The 14,081-nt window shown below is 42.8% G+C and overlaps 1 long non-coding RNA gene across 1 annotated transcript in view; it reads left to right on the forward strand.

The window, feature by feature from the left end:
• The first annotated feature begins 4,820 nt into the window (after positions 1-4,820).
• Positions 4,821-14,081, forward strand: part of LOC144501976 (uncharacterized) — a 275,383-nt gene continuing 266,122 nt past the window's right edge. The window contains exon 1 of the long non-coding RNA XR_013499230.1: positions 4,821-5,711. This is a non-coding gene — a long non-coding RNA (uncharacterized LOC144501976). The remainder of the gene's footprint in view (positions 5,712-14,081) is intronic.

Genomic DNA, 14,081 nt, shown 5'->3' on the forward strand with positions numbered 1-14,081 from the left:
TTTCGGATTGTCCCTCCCTTTGCATCAAGAGACTCCCCTTCATTGTAACCCCGGAACTCCCTGAAACTTCAGACCCAGTGCCCCGTCATGGCAATCCAACTTTTTACCATGTTGCATCTGGCCAAATTAATCTCTTAACCCCGAATAATTTAAGACTGTCCATTATAAACCATTATAAAACTGTCTTGTCCACGGTGTCGCATTTTAACAGCATTCCGTCCACAATCATAGAATCCCTACAATGCACAAGAGGCCATTCGGCCCATTGAATCTGCACCGACTCTCTGACCCATTATCTTACACTGAGGGAGAATTTTAACATGGCCAAGCCACCTAACCTGCAAATCTTTGGACTGTGGGAGGAAACTAGAGCATCCAAAGGAAACCCACGCAGACATGGGCAGAGTGTGCAAACGCCACACAATGCAGAAGATGCCATTCGGCCCATTGAGTCTGCACCGACTCTCTGACCCAGTATCTTATCCAGTCCCTCTTCCCTGCCCTATCCCTGTAATACCACACATTTACCATAGCTAATCTATCTAACCTACACACCTTTGGACACTAAGGTAATTTACTATGGCCAATCCACATAACCTGCATATCTTGGTTTAAATGTTTAGTTTATTTATTCATGTCACAAGTAAGCTTACATTAACACTGCAATGAAGTTACTGTGAAAATCCCCTTGTCGCCACACTCCTGCACCTGTTCGGGTACACTGAGGCAGAATTTTAGCATGGCCAATCCACCTAACCTGCAACTCTTTGGACTGTGGGAGGAAACCAGAACACCCAGAGGGAAACCCATGCAGACACGGGCAGGAGCGTGCGAACTCCACACAGTCACCCAAGACAGGAAGTGAACCCAGGTCCCTGGCGCTGTGAGGCAGCAGTGCCAGCCACTGCACCACTCAATCGTGGGACCCGTATCCTTCCAGCAGTTCAGTTGCCAAGCAATATATTTCTTTTTCTTTAGCTGGAGAAGTGGCTTGAGGCTGAGATCAAGTTTTGATTTGGTTTGATTTGATTTATTATTGTCACATGTATTAGTATACAGTGAAAAGTATTGTTTCTTATGCACTAGACAGACAAAGCATACCATTCATAGAGAAGGAAAGGAGAGAGTGCAGAATGTAGTGTTACAGTCATAGCTAGGGTGTGGAGAAAGATCAACTTAATGCAAGGTAGGTCCATTCAAAAGTCTGATGGCAGCAGGGAAGAAGCTGTTCTTGAGTCGGTTGGTATGTGACCTCAGAATTTTGTATCTTTTTCCTGACAGAAGAAGGTGGAAGAGGAAAGAGAAAGCCCAAGATGGAGTGCAATGCCTCATCTTAATGTGGAGATGCCGGCGTTGGACTGGGCTGGGCACAGTAAGAAGTCTCACAACACCAGGTTAAAGTCCAACAGGTTTATTTGGAATCATGAGCTTTCGGAGCGCTGATGAAGGAGCGTTCACAAGAATGATCCCTGGGATGAAGAGCTTGTCGTATGAGGAATGGTTGAGGACTCTAGGCCTGTACTCATTGGAGTTTAGAAGGATGAGGGGGGATCTTATTGAAACTTACAGGATACTGCGAGGCCTGGATAGAGTGGACATGGAGAGGATGTTTCTACTAGTAGGAAAAACTAGAACCAGAGGGCACAACTTCAGGCTAAAAGGACGATCCTTTAAAACAGAGATGAGGAGGAATTTCTTATGCCAGAGAGTGGTGAATCTGTGGAACTCTTTGCCACAGAAGGCTGTGGAGGCCAGGTCATTGAGTGTCTTTAAGACAGAGATAGATAGGTTCTTGATTAATAAGGGGATCAGTAGCTATGGGGAAAAGGCAGGAGAATAGGGATGAGAAAAATATCAGCCATGATTGAATGGTGGAGCAGACTCGATGGGCCGAGTGGCTTAATTCTGTTCCTATGTCTTATGGTCTTTTCTTGTCAGTTTGGATCTTGTTTGTCTCCCTTATGGGGTCTTTGAATTGGACTTAATTGGATTTTGAACTTGTTTTTTGGAGCAAGCAAGGAATGGATTTGGGCTTGCCCAGTCTATTCTGAGCATTGGCTTTGTAACTTTAAGAATAAACTCTTCTGCTCCAGGAATCCAGCCCGTGTTTTCCGAGATGATATTTTTGCGTGCTAAACACTTTAAAGATACCGAAGAGAAATGGACGCCCCGGGCCAAGTAGGAATTGAACGTAAGGTAGCCGAACAACAAGTTCATTCATTCTAAGGTGATCCACAGGAATAATACTGATTAGTGCATGTGTTATTCAAACTATTAAGGCACTGCCTAGGGCAACACGATAAAAGCCTACTTGCCAAACAATAATATTTAATGTTCACATGTAACACGGAGCACTAGAGCTTTCATTTTATAGCCCAGCATAGTAAGAAAGAAATTTTATTCTCTGAATCTATTAAAAGCCTGTGGATCATGCAAATGTATTTGAAGCAGTTTAGTGGGGGATAAATATTTCCAATCCACATGGATTGAAAATGAGCCAGCGTGTTATTGCTGGGTTAAAAGGAATGAGTTTTTTTTGACTAAAGGCTTTCTATTTTGTGAACAAAATCTCATTAAATTTCCTGAACCTCAATCGTGTAGATTAAAGGTTTCTTCTTGAGGGGGGGAAGGGTGATATGTTCAGGCAGTCTTGTTTTACGCGCTGTTCTCAGTTCATAGAATCATAGAAGCCCTGCAGTGCAGAAGGAGGCCATTCGGCCCATCCAGTCTGCACCGACTCTGACAGAATCATAGAATCCCTACAGTGCAGAAGGAGGCCATTCGGCCCATCGAGTCTACACCGACAGTGTAGGCCCTATCCCCAACACCCCACATATTTACCCCGCTAATCCCTCTAACCTACGCATCCCAGGACACTAAGGGGCAATTTAGCATGGCCAATGCACCTAACCTGCACATCTTCAGACTGTGGGCGGAAACTGGAGCACCCAGAGGAAACCCACATAGACACAGGGAGAACGTCCAAACTCCGCACCGACAGTGACCCAAACCAGGAATCAAACCCAGGTCCCTGGAGCTGTGAGGCAGCAGTGCTAACCACTGTGCCGCTCAGATGGATTTTTCCAATCCCACCCAAATAGGGATCGTAGTGGGCGGGACAACACCATGCCAAGGTCAGTTAACTTTGGGTGGGATTTTCCGGTCTTGGGGTGAGCACGGCTGGAAAATCCTGCCCAGTATCTTACCCAGGCCCTCTTGCTGTAACGCCACACATTTGACATGGCTAATTCATCTATCCTATACATCTTGGGACACTAAGGGGCAATTTAGCATGACCAATCCACCTAACCTGCACATCTTTGGACTGTGGGAGGAAACTGGAGCACCCAGAGGAAACCCACATTGCCTAATCCCTTTCATGCTGGGGTTTATTTCTCAAAGTCTTTAAGTGGGATTTTGATTTAAATCTGTATTTATGAACAAATTGTTAACGTGTGATTTTGAGAACGCTTTTTACATCCAACAACGTAGCTCTGCGTTTTATTGCACATGCTGCAAGTCAGCAAAATAAGTTAACTCTCTTGTCACAAAATGTTATTTGTCATAAATGCCACTCTAAGCTGAATTTAATTGAAACCCATACTCATCAACGCCCTGCTTTTTTATTGCATTAATCTGCATTAGATGATCTTGAAATATTCAGTATTTTGAGCTGGATATTTGAAGATGTTTCTTAATTTCTAGGAAATCAATAGTAATGTCAAACATGACAGTATGAAGCAGCCATGAACAGCGTCAACTTTGTGGTTTCAACACAGAACTGATTGATTGTTTCTGTAAATCCATGTGGTGACAATCCTAGTTTGTACAGTCTTAACATATTGTCTAGATTTGCAGTTGCCCTGTTGTGCTGTCAGTAGCATTGATATGAAGTAAAAAGTATTTAGCACATGTTCAAGGTGGGTTTGTGGAGATCTCAAATTTCCCTGGGGAAAAAAGCCTTTATGGTCACAATTTAAAAGGTGGATATCTGTCATTGTTTCAGTTTATTTCCACTTTTGGTCCCTTTTCAATGGTCCCCACAGTCTGAAAGATGTACTGGTTAGGTGCATTGGCTATGCTAAATTCTCCCTTAGTGTACCCGAACAGGTGCCAGAGTGTGGCGACTAGGGGATTTTCACAGTAACTTCATTGCAGTGTAAGCCTACTTGTGACATCAATAAATAAACTTTAAAAACTTTAGAAGAGCTATGTTTGTTTCCATTCACTCTTGCTGGTATTTTTGCTATTTTTCAAAGAGTAAATTTTCTTCCCCCTTTCTCTCCAAGCCTCCCTCTTCATTTCCCTTCTAGTGATAGATTCGTTCCAATTTGGGAATGAGAGGAATGCCAGCTTTTCCCCAAGACTGGTCCAAATCATCACTGCGGTGAGGCCATGGGATTAGGAAGAATTGCCCAGGTTACAAGTAATGATATTGCCATTATTAGTTGGGGGGAGAGGGAAACCTCACTGTTGAACGTCGCCTGAACAAGCCACCTTGAACCAGGCTGTGGGGGGTTGGCGCTTTAAATGGAAAGCCAGAGGAAGGCTCAGTGCGGCTTTAACGCGCGGTTCCTGCTGGTCTTTGTAGTTCTCCGCTCTTGCCCCTAGCGCAGGCTGACAAAGGGATGGAGGGGGGCGGAGCGGAGCGGACTACAACTCCCGGCAGGCTCCGCGGGGCCAGCACCCGCCGCCCCGATCTGCCCCAGCTGCCAGCTGTCGTCCCGCCCCTCGTTTGTCTCTGATTGGCTGCGGGGACAGGCTGGCGCTGATTGGCCGTTGGCGCTGAAAGCCATCAGGTTAGGTTGCGCCCTCGCTTTATAGTCAGTGTATGGTTGACCGTCGCGCCCAGTCGCTGCAGCTCAGCGCAGTGCTGTGGACAAGGCACAGGCAGCACTGGGGATGGTACTCAGTGCAAAAGGATATACTACTACTCACTGGGACAGAGACAATGCAACATCTGCCCACTGCTTTCAAGCTGCTAGTGCACATCATTAATGATGTGCAATAAGGATCACTTCGATTTGGACGTTTATGGATTTATCTTTGGGATTAAAAAACCTTGGAGTTTCTGGAATTATTGGATCTCAGCAATTTTCACCAGCATGGGGCTGGATACGTGGGATCCCTTCATCTCTTGAAGCTGACACATTATTCTGACCTTTGCTTTTCGTACGTACACCGTCCACTGCTGGAGGGGGGACATATTGATTATGTGTCCTCTTAAGATTATTGGAATCACCAAGTCCACACAGCTCAGCAGCAAGAAGTATTGGCTCCGTTGGTGGAAAAATTACCTCGCTCGTTAATGGGATTCTTTCCTTGGATCATTGGGATTTGAACCGCTTTCGTTTGGAGGGGGGAAGCGTTGTGTTCGCTTGGAGGAAATGAAAATGTCATGATCTGGAACCGTGGAGATGTGCAGTGTGGCTCCTAGTTGGATCTATGCTGATGGCTATTAGCAAGACCATCCCCTTCTCCCCAACCAACAAGATAAACCCTGGAATATGTTACAAGCTTTTTGGAATGTTCTTGTCATTTTGGATTAACATCGCCACTGAGTGGGATACATGGGATTCCGAGGATATTATATCCAGATGATGTATTGAAAAGCCTGGGATGTATAGAGGATGCGATGTGGATTTAATCACACTTATGATGGTGTGGATTTTTAAAAAAAAGCTACATATTGATATGGAGTTCGGACAGAGGTAGGTGTGTTTCAGTACAAAAAAAATGTATTGGTAATTTAGAGAATGAGTTGAATTTTTTCCCCCCCCAAATCAGCCAAAAGCTGTCGGAGCTGATCATCTACGTGGGCAATACCTTATTAAAATAACCCCTTATCTGCTGCCTTTCAAGATTAATGGATTACAAAGGCCCTTTGATGAAGCACTGCTTAATTGAAATAGTGAATGCTACAGTGGGGTATTGTGACAGTTTATGGCTCCCATGCACATACAATATGTTACATTGTGCTGCGCGTTCCTGACATTATTCAAACTGGGGGGGGGGGGCGGGGGGGTTTAGCGGCTTCCCGACGTTTAACTATTTCCTCGCCGGTTACTATCGCTCGCGTCACAATTAACCCGTTTGCTCTCGGTTTCGTGAGCAGCCCGTGGATCAGGTGGACTTGTACCGGATTCCCCTCTGCAGAACAGCAACAAGAAGTTTTAAATCAGCGATTCTGTTTTGTCGCCTTTGTTTTCGTTGCTATATAATAGTTTAAAATAGTCTTTGTATTGAAGTCCTGACTCCTTTTAAAACAGTGACGTTTTCACTTTTTTTAATGATTTCAAAAATTTCCTCCCAGGCTTAATTTCAGTTAAAATTCATGCGATACTGTTTATGGGCTAAGGTTAGCATTTATTATAAATAAGAACGTGGATGTTTGAAAATGGTTTATTTGTCTTGTTTATAGATTTTTAAAAAGTGGTTTTAACGTGAGCTGGTGTCACCCATTGAAGTCACTTGCTAGGTAAAGCAGTGGGTGATTGTAGAGATTTTTTTTCTGAATGATATTTTAAGAGGTTCTTGGACCAAGGGACCTCTGATTTCACCCCCACCCCTGCCAGTTAAAGCCAATTGCACCCATTGTAATGTGGAAGTGTGAAATAGCCTTTCTCTCTGCATGTTGGAACACTGCCTCCTCCCGTGGACTGGGACACACACACTCACACACATGCACCTGTCAGTTTCGCACCGTGTAGTTTCAACTTGTGGGAAGTCAGTGATTTGATACAAGCGTGCCCCCCCAATCCCAACTTAAACCTCCGCCGTTCAACTTGCAGACACAAGGCCCTCCTGTCCCATCATCATTCGGGTTGAATGAAGCCACAGCATCAAACGCCAGTCGGTTGTAAGCTGATTCAGCATTTTTTGAACTCTGGTTTTAAAAGGGCACTGCATCTTTTAACTCTCTCCAATTCAGCTGTTATACTTCACAAAACAAATGGCCATTGGAAATATGCACTTTCCCTACTAATTTAAATTGTGACTGAAAATGCTATTGGACCCCCCCCCCCCCCCCCATCAAAATGCAGAATAAGTGATATCTGTGGTTTTCTTCTACGACTTCTACACTTGGCTATTGTTGGTGTTTCAGTTTGGCAACATTACACTATGTATATTTAAAATGACACCCTCAAGCACTAACCAATTCTGAAATATGTTTCTGATGTGCCTCCTGATTTGTCACACTAATTTAGTGCAGTTACTAAAGATGAATGATGGAGCATCATAAAATTTACCTTTTTCCCTCAAATGTCCCTTTTTTAATCCTACCTGCTGTGTTCCATTGTGATTCCAGAGAGTCTATAAGTGCTCCCTCAACCATCGGGCGTCATGTCTGAAGCTACAGAGTTTGTATCAGTAGACTAGTGAGCTTTTCCCCTTTCTCTTTATTGAGGAGGAAAGTGGTGATCACCACAGCAGATCCTTATCCAGTGTACTGCCACCTGCTTTTCCAGGATCACAAATGAGATCTGGTAACACAATGACTGAAACGTTTCCACTCCTTGATACAGATTAACCTTGCACAACATGGGCTTAGTACATCACATTGTATTGGACCACTCTGAGGATCTTTGGCAATAGGAGGATGAATTTCCTCTTTCAGAAAAGAGGAATCCTCAGCTTCACTGCATCAAAGTTCTTAGAATCACAGCATCCCTACAGTGCAGAAGAAGGCCATTCAACCCATCAAGTCTGCACCAACTCTCTCTGACAGAGCACCCAAGGCCCTCTTCTCCCACCTTATCCCCATAATCCTACACATTTATCATGGCTAATCCATCTAACCTATACATCTTTGAACTGTGAAAGGGATTGGAGCACCTTGAAGTGGCACAGTGGTTAGCACCACTGCCTCACAGCTCCAGGGATTGGGGTTCAATTCTGGCCTTGGGTTGTGTTTTTCCCTTTCACTCTTGTGCTGTTATGTTATTGTGAATAATTGTGCTGTTATCTTAAATCAAATTTCTCTGATATATACATTATTAACAATATTAACCCACAGTTATGCCACAAACTGGAATGCAGAAGTACAGGCAATTGTCAGTAAATTTTAAGTTACATCTTCAAATGCCTGTGCCATTATAACCTATAAAGTAACTGACATCATGCTATACTGGACAGTTTTCGACCATGAACCAACAAAGCTTTGTTCCAAAAAAAAGCCACTGTCCGCCCATAAATGAATTGTGTTCTGAACTTTGGTGTGAAATCCTGATCATTCCTAAAGGTAACTAATCTTGTTTTTGATATTGGATATTCCATCAGGATAAAACATTTAGTACAGGTCTGTCCTCATGAGTGGTTACTCTCGGTCAGCAAAGAAAAGATGATTGCCCTCTGGGCCACTGACATAATTTAACCTGGCACTTTAATAGGTTAATGAAATATGCTCACAGAAGCTGGGACTGGGATGTGGCTAGTGAATATCCACAGGTAACTGCTTGTGACAATCTCAATAAAATGCTTCGATTAAATTCTGTTAACAAATCACACAGGCTCAGAGTAAATCTGAGCATAGTATTGCTGTACTGAACTCGAGGTCCATACCGACCAATCCAAATGTTTGTAAGCCTTCCTTTTATATGTTAGTGTTGTGCAGGAACAGGCTTTTTCACACTGGCAGCAAAAGAGTTGTGCTCGTGCCTGCAATGGCAGAGGGACAAAATTCAAAGGTTGTTTCGCATTGCGTTTCCAGAGGAGCAGCTTTGTTAAGAGCCTGCTGAGACACTCAGTTGGTTTTGTGCTGCTATAGTTAGAAATTTGAGTTTATGGTCACACTATTTTCTCAACCACATTTATTTCCCTTGAGTACTCGGGGTCTGTGCTGAAGTGCAAATGAAGTGGTTCCAAAACTCCAGCATATTATGGAACCTCCTCAACTAGAGGGAGTTTAGCAACATAAATATGACATGGGTGGTCCTCCTATTGGGGGAGTTGGGCAGAAGTTGCAAGAATTAAGTTGCTTCCATGACCTAATATACAGTTAACATTTCATGATTATGATCCATCCCCTGCTGACCTTGGGTGTAATCAAGGCCATTCTATTGTGTCTTGAAAGAGTATTATAATGGAGCAAAATTTGAAAGCAGTAATTTTGCTTCCGGCAACATTGCAGAACAACACGTTTACCCTTACTTAAAGATACTGCTGTTTCTCATCGAGTAATGGTCGAGCCCACTTATTTACAGCAATGACTTGTTTTGTCACAACTATACATTTATTTAAAAGAAGAGTTGTTGTGATTAATGTACTTGAGAGTTCGAAACAATGGTGAATATATTTTGACACTTTCAGGGTAAATAAACATTTTTAAATGTCACTCAATCTACTGCAGTTTAAGCTTGTTTTTCCAGTTCTGTGTGAAGTCAGGAGTCTTTGGGCAAATCAACACAGGCGATATAATCTCACGTTTTGTGCAGAATTGAAATTGTAGTCTTTTAACAGGCACTGCATTGCTGCACCCAATCCAATCTTGGCAGGTTCCCCCTTAGTGGGCTGTTGGATGCCTCCTTTTCCATAATATTTGTGTTTAAATTGAGGTTCAATGAGTGACATTTTAAAGGCAAGTTCATTGAAACAGTGCTGCCTTCAGCTGGACTTGGCTGATACCGAGCATGACTTGGAAAGAATTATTGAAGAGGCCTCCAGACCTCTGAGGTGAAGTCCGAGGGAATGAAGTATTTTATAAGAACTGCTTGTTAAAGGAACATTTAATACCGGACATTAAGGTATGGAACACCTGCACAATCCTTGTGTGCGCAGAAATATTTTAATAGAAATAGCACTCTTTAAATCTGAGAAAGCTTGGAGAGTTTCTGCACCAAAATATAAATCCAGTCACTAAATGACACCTTCTGAAACTGAAAGTAATCTTTATTTTATTTTGAGCCTTGTGGGACCCGGAGCAGGGTGGCTGTGGATTGCTCCACCTTTTTATACAAGGGTTGAGTGGGACAGGCACAATTAAAATGCCCTTGCAGCTACTGGAAAGGCCACCCCAATCATTCAAATGACTTCATCACCAGGATTTGGGCTTAGAAATAGAATAAGTGGTTGGTTCCATTCCACCCTATCTGTGCTGGCAGAACGAGCTTCAAGGCTGTTGAGGTGGTTGGCACAGTCGTTAGCACTACTGTGTCACAATGCCAGGGACCTGGGTTCGATTCCTGGCTTGGGTCACTTTCTGTGCGGAGTCTGCATGTTACATAGAAACATAGAAACCCTACAGTGCAGAAGGAGGCCATTCGGCCCATCGAGTCTGCACCGACCACAATCCCACCCAAGCCCTACCCCCACATATTTACCCGCTAATCCCTCTAACTACACATCTCAGGGACAATTTTTAACCTGGCCAATCAACCTAACCCACACATGTTCTCCCTGTATCTGCATGGGTTTCCACCGCGTGCTCCAGTTCCCACTGGAGACGTGCTGGTTAGGTGCATTGGCCATGCTAAATTCTCCCTCAGTGTACCCGAACAGGCAGCGGAGTGTGGCGACTAGAGGACTTTCACAGTAACTTCATTGTAGTGTTAACATAAGCCTACTTGTGTCAGTAATAAATAAACTTAGCTCATTGTCAACCATTTCTACTTGCACGCACAAATGTCTGGTGCTTAAGAAAAACTTTCTTTTTATCTCTTGTAATGGCTACCTCAGATGATTATCATCTACCTGAGTAGTTGTTTCTTTTGGCCAATTTTGTTTAAAATCTGAAATTGCTGAAGATATTTAAAACTAACAATTTGAAACATGCAGCATTTTGCTAAACTGATGCTGAGAATCCTTTTGTTTCACTAAAGAAAGGCAAGCATTGATACAGCATCTCCCAGTGCTTGAAGCATGTTGAGAAATTTCCATGAATCATTTTGCTAATGATAACAGGGAGTTACTAATTAATGAATTGAATATCCCTTTCTTATAGGCAGAGCAAGCCTACTGTGTATTGGTTGAGTACACACCCAATAAATCATTCATTTATGATGACATCTTGTGTGGTATACTTAAAGGGTTACTTAAAATAATGCAAATAAAATCCAACCTTTCATCACATCAAGAGGTATTATATGATTGCAAGAGATGAGTAGATGTGGCATCTGTACAGAGAAGTTACATAGGAGTGTTGGATAATATATAGCAATGTTGCATGCAGCCTAATCACATACCTGAGTAAAATCTTTTTGATATAGAAGGCATGTCTGTTACATATGCAATTTACAGATTTTATTGTACTTTTTGCACTTTATACATTTGAAGTATTAGATTCTAAATTTTTCTGTATGGAAAGATAAAGTGGATGTATGTGAGTGGACCGTGTGAAGCTACGTACAATAGAATTGCTATTCCTGCAGCAGAACCAAATGCTATGTAGTCCAGTTGTTCTAAACGTTATGTTACAAAGGTTCACCAGTGAATTACCTCAAGTTATTGGCTGGGAGTTTCTGTGATTCCCAATGTGGAAAATTCTTTATCTCAATTAAGATTTCCTGGAAGCCCAGGATGGAAACCAGGAGCTTGCACAGACAGGGAAGAGGAGAAGATGTTCTTTTTTTTTTAGTATGCTTCTTATATGGTTGCCAACTGTGATTAAATGTATTCCTGGAGGTTTCATCATCTGGTTTGCCCCCATGTTCCGATCGTCAGTTGCCAACTCATCCATCCTTGTGATGCATTGCTTTCTTACGCCAATTGGAAAGCAAAAACTCATTACCAAATTGGATGATGTTCAACTGTCAGCCAACCAGCTTCCACATCACCTCCCCTTCCATATTCAATAGTTTTATATCTGGTAAAGAGAAATGTGCAAAGAGAATTGAAAGAAAAACAATCTTTTTAAATGTCCCAGTGATTTTTCTCCAGGATTGTACACAGCAGTGTCCTGGAGATTGATCTTCAATTCCTGGAGGCTCCAGGCCAATCACAGAATCCTACAGTGCAGAAGGAGGCCACTTGGCCCATTGAGTCTGTACCGATCACAATCCCACCCAGGCCCTATTCCCGTAACCCATCATATTTACCCTGCTAATCCCCCTGACACTAGGGTTAATTTAGCATGGCCAATCAACCTAACCCGCACATCTTTGGAGTGTGGGAGGAAACCGGAGCACTCGGAGGAAACCCACGCAGACACGGGGAGAATGTGCAGACTCGAGGCCAGAATTGAACCCGGGTCCCTGGCGCTGTGAGGCAGCAGTGCTAACCTAGAGGGTTGGCAAACCTAGCTTCCCGCTGGCCAGTTACAGAGCTGCATTGGTAGTGAATTGCTGCACTCTTGGATGGCGATGGTGTGTGTTGTGACAGAGCAGAATTCAGCAGTTCACCAGAGTTAAATCTGGAAGGTGTTACCAGCTCGAGTCATAAGGGTTGATTTTCTTGAATCTGGGCTCCATGTGGAGCGCTTTGCTTGCTGGCTGTGCATTTCAGGAAGTCATCACAGGTGCACACTCCATAGGGTATTTTGTTCCCATTTGAAGTGGAAGGAAAATCATGGGCTCTTGTCCATAATTTCCTGGCAAGGATCTGTACCATGATTGCACATTTGGAAAATGTGGATATGAATATTAAACCAAAAGTACTGGTAAAATGTGAGAGGAACTCCAGTCTACATGGAGAGGGTTCCTGCTTTTAGAAACCATTCTCCTTGCCATCTAAATGTAAACAGGTATATAACAATTGGAAGGAATTTTTATTTTCCCTGGTTTAGACAAGAGGTTAGATAATATGTTAACATCTCTCCTGCCTGCTTGAGTTTTATGTTTGTGGTTGGGAGAAAGAAGTAGTACTCAAAACATATATCCTGTAGGAGCTAATTTAAAATTGTGACTCAGTACAAATGAATACCAGAAAAACCTGCTTAAATTAAAATTGAACATGTTTTTTTGCATAGATTGAGCTTGGAACATTTCTGACCTAATGAGATGCCTGGAGGTGACTTTAAACCATTGCATTCAACAGGCATAATAGTCGCAAAATTTGCTGACCTTTGTCCATGATTCCTACTGGTGACCACCTTGACTAGGCATGGACCTTTAGGGGCTGTGCTCCTGTTTGATTCAAGCTGGAGCCTAATGGAGTATTTGTGATGTTGTTAAGACCTCCTGTGGCATTTTATATCCTAACTGAAGTGACTATGGCCAGTGAAACCTAATCTGAATGAAGGGGAGGCCTGGTAAACCAAATCGTGCCCTTCCCAGAAGGCAAAAAGAGTTCAGAACAGTATTCTTATTTCCCTATTTTACTGGTGTTCCATTTTAAAGTATACAAGACCAGTTCAGACCAATAATCTTATTTCCCCATTGTACTATTTTTCTTTCCTTCTGGATTGTGGGGTGAGAGGAGCAGGAGTGTTACTCCAGGGCCCACAGCCTCTAGACTGTCCAATATTCCACAGCCAGTTGTCTGCGTCTTTCCACCTGGTTCCAGGTGTATGGCTGGTTGGCAGTATTGAGATGAGGCCTGTGAGTTAAAAGTAGCCCAGAGCCTCAAATTGATGTCAAACAAAGAGCGGGGAGGAAGGGAGGTCTGGCATTCATCTGCCCCACCTGAGACTATCCCCGCCCCACCCCCCCACTTTAATTGTGTTTTTTTAAAGGAAAAGTAAGTTTCCTTTTCTCTGCCCCACACTCTTGGCAACAAGGTTACAAGAATGGGGGACTGCTTAGTTTTTGCCTCTGAACAATACCACCTGAAGCGTGATGAGTAAAGAAATATAATTTCAAGATCTTTCTTTATCTGCTCTCTGTTCTCTGTAACTTTTAAGGCAGGGTTTTGTGGAGATCAGGGTTTGATACATTTTTAAAAAAAAACCTAAGCTGCTTTGTTTCCAGCTGCAGTGTTTGATGTATATACATGTTCCATCAGATCAAAAAGAGTTCTAAACCTAGTCATCAGGGCTGAGGGGTTACTGTGACATAAAGCATAAAAGAGACAATAATCTTGAACCTCTATACTCCATCAGACATTAGTTCAGAATGCAGCAGGATTTAAAATGATAAGAAGCAGAATAATTTTATCAACCCCGGCCAAAAAAATCTTTTTTAAAATATAAATATATATTATATATGTGT

This window comes from Mustelus asterias, chromosome 12, assembly GCF_964213995.1.
Source record: "Mustelus asterias chromosome 12, sMusAst1.hap1.1, whole genome shotgun sequence".
Classification (NCBI taxonomy): Eukaryota; Metazoa; Chordata; class Chondrichthyes; order Carcharhiniformes; family Triakidae; genus Mustelus; species Mustelus asterias.